General features: G+C 36.0%; 1 long non-coding RNA gene across 1 annotated transcript; it reads left to right on the forward strand.

Annotated features, from left to right (window-relative positions):
* Positions 1 to 1,417: 1,417 nt before the first annotated feature.
* Positions 1,418 to 7,288, forward strand: LOC138155875 (uncharacterized). Its single transcript, XR_011167016.1, has 3 exons — positions 1,418 to 1,522; positions 5,376 to 5,431; positions 6,554 to 7,288. It is a non-coding gene; the product is annotated as an uncharacterized lncRNA (long non-coding RNA).
* The last annotated feature ends 2,841 nt before the right edge of the window (positions 7,289 to 10,129 follow it).

Genomic DNA, 10,129 nt, shown 5'->3' on the forward strand with positions numbered 1-10,129 from the left:
TGAGTTAACTGATATTACTCTCTAAGTGTGGAAGACTTAGACTTGTGACTCAAAAGCAGAAAACCGGGAGTTACACATAGGGAGACCAAATCACGATTAAAAGATCCAGTTTTAGACCTTTCTGATTTAGGTCCACCACCCTAGGGATTCCAGCCCACCTTGGTATTGATCTAACAGTGTTTCTTAAACTGTGGGTCTGACTCCATATGGAGTTTAAGAAGCTCTGATAGGTCCTGAGTGAAAAAAGTTTAAGAAGTCCTGAATTCTAAAGGATCTCTGTAGCTCAAGGGCTTTTACTTTCTTCTTTCTAAAGTATCACTGATCCTAAATCCTAAATCCCAGGAAGTAGAACTGTACCCTGAGCTTTCTTGGTTCTCTGGGTTCATCTGTGTTGTACCACTTAGTCCTTAGTTTTGTTTTCCCTCTTTTTCTGCTTATTTCTGACCAAACTCCCTTCTTCCCTTCTACTCCAAATACCATTAAATACAAGTGACAAGAATTTGTTTCTAGATTCTGTTTACAGAGAATATACAAATTTAACATTGAAACACCAGGTTAAGGTAATTAGAACTGAATATTTATGACACCTAGACTCAGACTAAATGTTATTTAAACTTTCTAAGCTGCTCTCTCAAGGTGCAGTTTCCCAAGTCAGTGATCCTCTACCTACCATATTGTCTGCCTTCCTTGGAGCCTCCTTCTTTCATGATGACTTAGAGTGCTCTAGACCAAACTTATTGAATCATTCCACAATTCCCAGCTCAGATAATCAGAAAACCTCCTGATTGGGGCGGCTAGGTGGCGAGGTGAGTAAAGCGCCAGCCCCAGAGTCAGGAGGACCCAAGTTCGGTTCTGGCCTCAGACACTTAACACACACACAAAAAAAAACTAGCTGTGTGACCTTGAGCAAGTTACTTAACCCCAATTGCCCTCCAAAAGGCAAAAGGCAAAAACAAAAACAAAAAGAAAAAAAGAAAACCTCCTGATTTCCTGACAGACTCATATGTGTTCTAGACATAGTCTTAATTAACTGCCATGCCCTCCTGCTTTAAAATAATGAAATAAAAGAAAGGTAATGACATGGTTCTCTCCAGAATTGTAATACTGTTCCACCCTGAACATATACAATAATAAACTCATGGGTTAAAAGAGTTTCCTGACAGAGAGGTCCAAAGAAAGAAAATGGGCTGCCTCACAAGATGATGAGTTCCCTGTCACCTGAGGTTTTCAACCAGGGGCTGTCATGGGACCTTTCTTTTCTTTGAGTTGCTCTAACATGCAGTATGAATTTACTTATTAAAATGATTTTTTTCTGTCTATATAAAGTAGTAATGTTACCTTTTTGTGGTTAGCCTATTCACATTTCAACATAAGGGCAGAAAAACATTATTCTGTTTCCAAGGAAAGTTTTGGGTCAGATTAAATATCTTATAATAACAACTATGTCTTCTAGTGGTAAAGGCAACTGTTTTGCTGGCTGACATAAATGACTTCAATGCTGTTAATGAAGTCTACAAGCAGTGTAAGTAACTTCTTTATTTCTCTTTTATGTGAAGTATAGTAATGGATCACGTTTAATTATTGACATTTATTGACTAATGTATATTTAGCCCAGATGATACATGGCCTCCAAAAGACAATCAGGAGACCATCAACTACCAATACAAAACTATGTCTATTTCATCTCTACAAAATCTTTATAAGAATGATCTATACATGTATCAAGCATATCCTTGATAAAAATGAGAAGAGGACATGCAGGCTTTTACAAATACTTCTCTACAGCATACTTAATGTTTATAATCACAGTATTGGCTAAAAAATAAAACATAAAGAACTTACAACCTGCTGTGATTGTGGATTACCTAAAGAAATACAAATACAACTGACTTGGTAGAAAAAATATTCTTAAAGTTTCTCCTACAAGGATTGTCTCATGAATATGTTAAGATAGTCAAAAGGTCTTTGTAAATGTAAACTCATAGACAATTAACTTCAGTAAACCTCTGATAATTAACATCAACAAGTCATAAAACTCACCAGCCTGGTGACCTTGGGCGAGTCACTTAACCCCAAATGCCCTCCAAAAAGAAAAAATAAAATAAATCATAAAACAGGCAGATGTGTCCTCTTCAAAGGTGTTTGATGGGCACAAGGCCATACATGGAAGAAGATTTCCCTACAGATGGTTGAGGTTCTACAGAGGATAGTCTTTGCAGATGCTGTCATGCTGATTGCATTAAAACTTATAACAGGGATTCCTCAGTGCAATTCCTAATTATTCAAAATATACCACTCTAACAATTCATGTAGAAAAAACTAAACTAATGAAGAATGCCAAGGAAATGCATTGGATAGCTAATCCACTGAACTAGTACATCAGCAAATACACTGAAGATGGACACTGCATATGGAAAATAAGTTGGATGCAGAATTAACTATGAGGAAGGAAGTGTGCTGGTTTATATTTGGAAAAATTATGTGGTACTACTTCTAATGATCCCAAGCTACTGTCCAGTGTAAAAAAAATCTTTTAATTCCAAATATTTTCCTGGGGAAGTTATGATTGTGAATCTTGAAATACTACAATCTCTAAAGAATCAAAGTTGCAGTAATCTTAAGGGCATTGGGGAGAGGCACAATGAGCAGAAATTAGCGATAGCCAGTCTGTAGTGGTAACCACCCAAGAAGTCATATAAGGGATGTACTATCAAGGATATGTGTACTTGGAAAATGGGGTGGGCTGGTCATTGACAATAATAAGGCATAACAAGTCATCAGAATGTAATACAGCATCCCATGAATTATAAAAAGACCTAGAGAAAGACCTCAAGCATATTTGATGGATCCTCTGTGGAAAATCTGTATTGGAAATAGAAAGGATTAGAAGGCATAGACAGCTTTCCACTTGTACCAATGTAACCTCAACTAAATGAGATAAAAAATCCACTGAAAATATTGAAGAATGTAATAGTAAGCTAGACATGATTAAGAGCAAGGAAATGGTAGAATAGCATAGAAAGAGTAGACTTGTTAGACAGTGAATAATAAGACTTTATTGAGTTTGCAATACTAGGGGGATACATTCTAAGGATGGATCTGGAACTCAGAAGAGTGATCAGGATTAGACATATAGATTTAGGAGTCACTTGCATAAAGGTACTGACTGAATGAGAAAGAAAGCCAAAGTTAGACTCTTAAGAGAATATCCACTTTAAGGGTATGACCAGAGGATGGGAAGTGAACAAGAGAGAGAAAAGATTATGGTTAGAGAAAAGGGAAGCAAAGCAGAGGAGCAATGTTGCTTAAGCTAAGTTAGAAAAGAGTCAACAGAAGGAGGGAGTAGTTGACAGTATCCAGGGCTACAGAGAGGTCAAAAGATGAGCACTAGAAAAAGGCCATTATAATGGCAAATTATTCAGCCATTCCTCACCCTGAAAGAGCTATTTCAGTAGTGGTGGCAGCAGAAATAAAACTGAAGGGCGTTGAGGAAACAGAGAAGAAATAAAAGCATAGTATATGGATAACTGTTTCAATAAGATTGTCAAAGAGGAAAATTCAAGAGGCAGAATTAGTAGCTGAATAACATGGAAGAATTCACCAAAGGTATTTTGTGGTTGGAAGACCCAAGCATTTTAGTAAAACTTGTAGGAAGTAGCCAATGAAGGTGCATGAACTAGAGAAACTGTTGCTTGAGTACAGCATTAAGGAACTGAGGGAGCAGTAGGGTCAAGGACATAGGCTGAAGGATTAGCCCCAGCACCAAATGGAGATAGCTCCCATCTGTGTCCAGATGAGAGGAGAGAGTGAATGATGCTGAGAGGACTGGAAAAAAGGGAGATAGAGCTCCTTCAGGCTACTTCAGTCTTCTCAGCAGAGCAGGGAGCTACAACATCTTTGTGACATGGTTGGAGGTTTTAGCTCTTGAGTTGAGGGAAAAGAGGTTTGGAATATTGGCTGTGAAGAAAGAGTTATGTGGAGGCAGTGTGTCATGGAGTGCTTCGTTTGAAATAAAACCACCTGGACTGGAGTCCCACTTAAGATTCTTAATAGCTCTATGACCATGAACTAGTCACTTAACCTCTGAGCTTCAGTTTCCTCTTCTCTAAAGAATAGTAATACTTATACTACCTATCTGCAAGGCTGCTGTCAAGTAGGTACTTTGAAAACCTTAAAACACTAGATAAGCATGGGCTGCTATTATTCTGCAATACTTTAAGTGATATATAAATATTAGGGGTGAAATAGACCCCTAGACTTGGAGACAGGAAGACAATCCAGTCTCAGACACTGTGTGAATCTGGTCAAGTCACTTAACCTCTTTCTGCCTCAGTTTCCTCATGTGTAAAATAGGGATAAAAACAGCACCTACCTCATAGGGTTGATCAAATGAGATAGCACACTTTGAAAACTTTAAAGTGCTACCTAAATGCTATTATTATAAATATCTACTATCATTGTTAGTAAGAATTGTTAAACAAGTCCAGCTAATATTATGAATCTTACTGGATGAAATTAGCCCAATTTCTAGCACTGTTCAGCACCCCAAAGGAGAAACAGAGAAATTTTATGATAGGAGTTGAAAAGGGATGAGGATTAGCAGATTAGGAACAATATGTAAAATCAAGGGATTATAGGGTAGTAACTAGTGAAACATTAAAGTTGTAAACCATAGGGTAAAGGCAAAAGAAGCCAGAGTAGAGATAGATTAGGAAAACAGGGAGAAGTGAAGGGATCAAAGCTCATAACAAGGGCAAATATTAGTTTTAGAGTGAGAAAGCTGTTTAAAAAAGAAAAGAGCCTGCGTACCTAGGATTAGGGAGTAGAATTTCAAAGTTAAGCTTTTTGGAGGTGATATGATTCCATGAGTCATTGCCATGCTCCTCTGTAGCTGAAGTGGGGTAGAAAAGTAAGGCATTGGAGTTAAATTTGAAGAAACTAGAAGGTCTGGGTGTTGCTTTTAAACTTTATGCCTTATATTACAGTTACACTATACATGTCTTATTATCCTTTATTAAACTATAAGCTCCTTAGGGAAAAGAAAATTAACCACTGCATCCCAGAATATCCAGCACAATATCTTGCACATAGTAGGGACTCAAATATTTTGTTTTTGTGGCTTGGCAAGTCACAGGGTTCAAAAGTAAAAAAAAAAAACAATCTTTTATCTTTTCAACAGGACGTTGAAATATTTAGAGTAGAAAAATATTGAATGATATTCATATGTAATCATCATGCAAAGTACTTTGTTTAATGTTCTATATCTAAAAAGCAGTCCTGTTTTTCCAGTGATGTATTTAATAACATTCTTGATATTTAACTGGTGGGTTTTTTTTTTTAAATGGAGATGTCACCTGTAATTGTTTTTAATCCAGATTTCAAGAATAATTTTCCTGCCAGAGCTGCTTACCAGGTTGCTGCTTTGCCCAAAGTAAGTTATTTTAACATGACACATTATTTTAAATGTTAATTTCTACATTATATTCTGAGTATTCACCTAGCATTAATAATTTAAAAGAAAAAGACAATTCATGCCCTTTGTGGGAATATATTACCCAGTTGAAGATATATAACATACAGAGAGAGGGAGAAGGACTTTATTTCAAGGATATAAGGAACTCTTGGCTAAGTCAGATTCCTCTACCAAGGCATTTTAACACCTTCTCTGCAATTTAAGTCTTTGAGACTTGTTGTGTCATTTTAATATTCCCCTTATTCCTATATTTTCTAAACCAGCAGTTCTCAAAGCATGATCCAGGGAACCCTGGCAGTCCCCGAAACCCCCTGGAAGGGGGTTCATGAGGTCAAAATTAAGATATTTTCATTTCTAGTATGGTAAATATCAATATGTATAACCACAGAAAAACAAAAGCTCTTTGGGGGTCAGGGCTCCCCACCTTTTGAGTGTAAAGGAGTCCTTAAAGCAAAAGAGTTGAGAACTGCTGTAACTCACTGCCTATCCTTATATAAATGATAATATCTATCTCAGGTTGGTTGTGAAGATCAGAGGAGATGTTTGATACTTCAAAGTGTTATTTTCATTTTAATAAGGTATTGCCTAATTAATGACACAACTAGCACTATATCTAGGCCCAGAATAACCACTTAAATCTAAGATAGTGAATTATGTTTGTGTAAAAGGGCCATACAAATATACATATCCAATCCCACTCCTAAGAGCTTTCATCTTCTTACGTGCCTTTGATTTTCAGAGTACATTTTATCTCACATCTCAGTCTGGATGTGTTTTGTCCTTGCTGCATCTGTCCTTGTTCATATATATATTTAGTTGCTTTTTATTCTGTACCTAGAATCACAATATTCAGTTCCCTACAAGGATGCTCTTCTTACTGAGTTTACTTAAACCCATCTACAACTTAACATTTATTTTCTATCCATAGTTTTACTGCTTTCCTTTTTCTGATTATTTGGCATATTAAATGTCATTACACTTGAGACAGAATACTGGAATGGTATTGTATTGTTTTTAGAATATGAATTCTATTCATTGGTACACAATCACCTCTAAGTTGTTTCCTTATTTTTCCCACAGGGAGCACGTATTGAAATTGAAGCCATAGCTGTCACAGGACTTTCCTCATCATGACTATAAATCATGCCCTCTACTGTTTTGCCAGTTCCATTTGGTTTAGGATAAATTATTAATTTACTTCTAATTCTTGAAATTAAGTTTGGAAATTATGTGTCTTAATGAAATGCTATGGAGGACTTTCCATTACAGAAGTAACATAAGAAGTGAATATGAATATGAACTAAAGGATTTGAGGGAGAATACCATTATAATGCAACATTTACAATATGCAGAGCCACTCTACTGAAAATGAAAGGTAGGGTTATGGAAATTATAGTATCTCTCTACAAAGTTAATAAAAGCAAAGGGTAGCAAGAAATGATGGGAAAAGCTTTTGCCCAGGAATTGTGGATTGTTTTATATTTAAGAGGGACAAAATAACACTTACCAATTAAATTCTACTAAAGTCATTATCTGAGAAATATTTGATTAATATTCTATAATTATATATTTTTATAAACAAAATTAATGAAAAATCACTTTACACCTTCTTTCACATAGTTGCATGTAATGCTAAGGATTTAAAAGTGGCAAATCCCCCAAAAACTCCTAATTTCTTCTTAAAGAACTTAAACTTAAAGAACTGTAATTCCAGGGTGTGTGGTAGAGATTAATGGAAAGAAGTTAATGGACCAAAAATTTCTAAATGACACAATGTATTTTTCTAATGGAAATAAAATGAAAACATGAACATTTGCTGTGTTGTAACATTCATTTTAGAAACATCATTTTTATGAAGGTTTCAGCCAACAAAATTTTGTTATTAAAGGTTTCCATAAGGTTTCTTCATCATCATTACAATTTACCAAATATATTTAGAGATACTGTGCCATTGATCTAAAAAGCCAAGTAATAGGAGTTGTTCTTTCTATACAGATAATGGAAGCTATCAAGATTAATAGAGAACAGATAATTTAGGAACTGGCAGAGAATAAAACTTCAATCAGTAGATACTTATTAAACACCTATGGGCTCAAAAATGTTGGAGATAAAAAAAAAGACACAAAACAGTCCTTGTCTCCAAGAACCTTACAATCTAGCTGGGGAGGAAAACATATACATATGAGGTTGAAAAAGGGATGGATTCCAGGTATGGATGATTGCCAGTACAAAGGCATAGAACCAAGAGATGGGAAGGTTATGTAGGGGAAACAGTAAAGACCTTTTGACGAGACCATATTATGCAAGAGAGGGACTAATATGTAATAAGGCTAGTAAAGTAGGTTGGGATCATATTGTGTAAAGTCTCTTAATGCCAAACAGGAGGTCATATTTGATCCTAGAGGTAAGAGGGAACCACTAGAATTTATTGAGCAGGGTAGTGACATGATTAGAACTATAACAAAACCACTTTGACAGCTGTGTGGAGAATGGACTGGAATAAGAAAGTTGATATAGAATAAGATATGCTAGGGTAGGTAGGTGGCACAGTGGACAGAAAACAGGGCATGGAATCAGAAATATTTGAGTTCAAATCTGGACTCAGACCCTTATTAGCTGTGTGCCCCTAAGCAATTCACTTAACCCTGTATACCTCTATTTCTTCATCTGTAAAATGAGGTGGAGAAGGAAATGGCAAATCCCTCCAGTATCTTTGCCAAGAAAACCCCAAACATGGTCACAACAAGTGGGACATGACTGAAATGATTGAACAAGAGAATGCTGAGTCAAGGATGATACTGAAGTTGTAAACCAGTGTAACTACAATGATGATGGTGGATAACCTCAAGATAAATAGGAAGTTTGGAACATGGGTATGTTTTGGAGAAAGATAATGAATCGTTTTAGAAATGTTGAATTTGCTATGTCATTGGGACATCTGGTTCAAAATTCCCATGAGGCAGTTGGTGATGTGGACCTGAAGCTCAAGAGAGGGACTGGAGGTGACTGTCAGTCATCAGGATAGAGATGATAATTAATATAAACCCATGAAAGCTAAAAAAATCAAGTTAAAGAGTATAAAAAGAAAAGGAAGAGCACCCTTGGAAATATCCAAGGATCTGTTGTTGACAGGACTGCTGCCAATTATACTTACTAACATTCTAATAATTAGTTTATTATATGCCTGGATCTTAGGCTCATGGTATCTAAAATAACTGCTGAGGACCAGAAGAAAATTTTCACACTTAAAGTCTCTAGTTATATCAGCAAACAACAACAACAAATCAAATGAAATTTACAGTTGCTGAAAGGGAAAAATTTACATTTTAAGGATAAACCTGTATTTTTCCAAACATTTCTTTTTCTTTAAGTTTTTTTTCAACTTTTTTTATTTAAAGTTTTGAGTTCCAATTCTATCCTTCCCTCTGTGCTCTCCCTGAGAGAGTAAGCAATCAGATATAGATTATACATATACAATTATGTAAAACATTTCCATGTTAGTCATTTTGTACAAGAACACTCGACTAAAAGAGTGAAAGAATTAAAGTGAAAAATAGCATGCTTCAGTCTGTATTCAATCAGTTTCAGTTCCTTCTCTGGAGGCAGATAGCATTCTTCATCATTAGTTCTTTGGGATTGTCTTGGATCACTGTATTGCTGAAAATAGTTAAGTCATTCACAGTTCTTCATTGAACAATATTGCTGTTACTATGTACCATTCTTCTGGTTCTGTTCACTTTACTATGCATTGGTTCATGTAAGTCTTTTCAGGTTTTTCTGAAATCATCCTGCATATCATTTCTTACAGCACAATAATATTCCATTACAATCATATACCACAGCTTCTTGTTTCTGGCCATGTCTGTGCTGTAGAGCTGGGTCTGGTATCCCTTCATCTTACCTGGCTTAGATGCCAAACTCCCCTCACTCCCCTGGGGTTAAAAGTTCCGATGGCTGGGGCCAAGGCAGCCTCTCAACTCAGCTAACCCCAGGGTTTGCCTTGTTTAAGGGGACCTAGTCTGGAGGTGTTTACTCTTTGCAGGGACCAAACATCATCCTGGGATTTTTCTTCAGATCTTCTTCGATTGGCTCAGGAGGACCACTGTTCTGCCTCTATTCTTATTTATTTTTAACCATGTTCACCCTTAGGAGCTATTATTATCTCTCTTGTGGGGGAAATCTGAAGAGCTTGGAATTCTCTGACCTACTCTGTCATCTCCCCAGAATCATCTCTCCAAAAATTTCCCCCAGTTTTCTGCTTTCCTTACAGTTTTGATTACAAAGTTTTGCAAAAACTTTTTAGTTTTATATGCCAAAGTTATCTATTTTACATTTTGTAATGCTCTCTATATCTTGTTTGGCCTAAATTCTTCCCTTATCCATAAAAAAAAAAAGATAAACTTGTATATAATGAGCTAGTGCAGAGGAAGTTTACATGACCAAGAAAGCAGAAGGTGAAAAACTATATTAGGTCAGGTTTCAAATAAATCTGCAAACAGAGCAGTTTCTCAAGTCATGACTAATAATGCTAAGTCAGAAATTCTTTAACCTCTTAATTGTTAATCATCTGGCTTAAACTATTGGAGGGTCTCAGCTAAATTCCACATTTATAAGGAAAGCCTCAGCCAGTTAGGTTCATTTTCAATACAAATAAAA

This window comes from Petaurus breviceps, unplaced genomic scaffold (genome assembly GCF_028583685.1).
Source record: "Petaurus breviceps papuanus isolate PSGF00001 unplaced genomic scaffold, PetGlider_PUasm1.0 98, whole genome shotgun sequence".
Classification (NCBI taxonomy): Eukaryota; Metazoa; Chordata; class Mammalia; order Diprotodontia; family Petauridae; genus Petaurus; species Petaurus breviceps.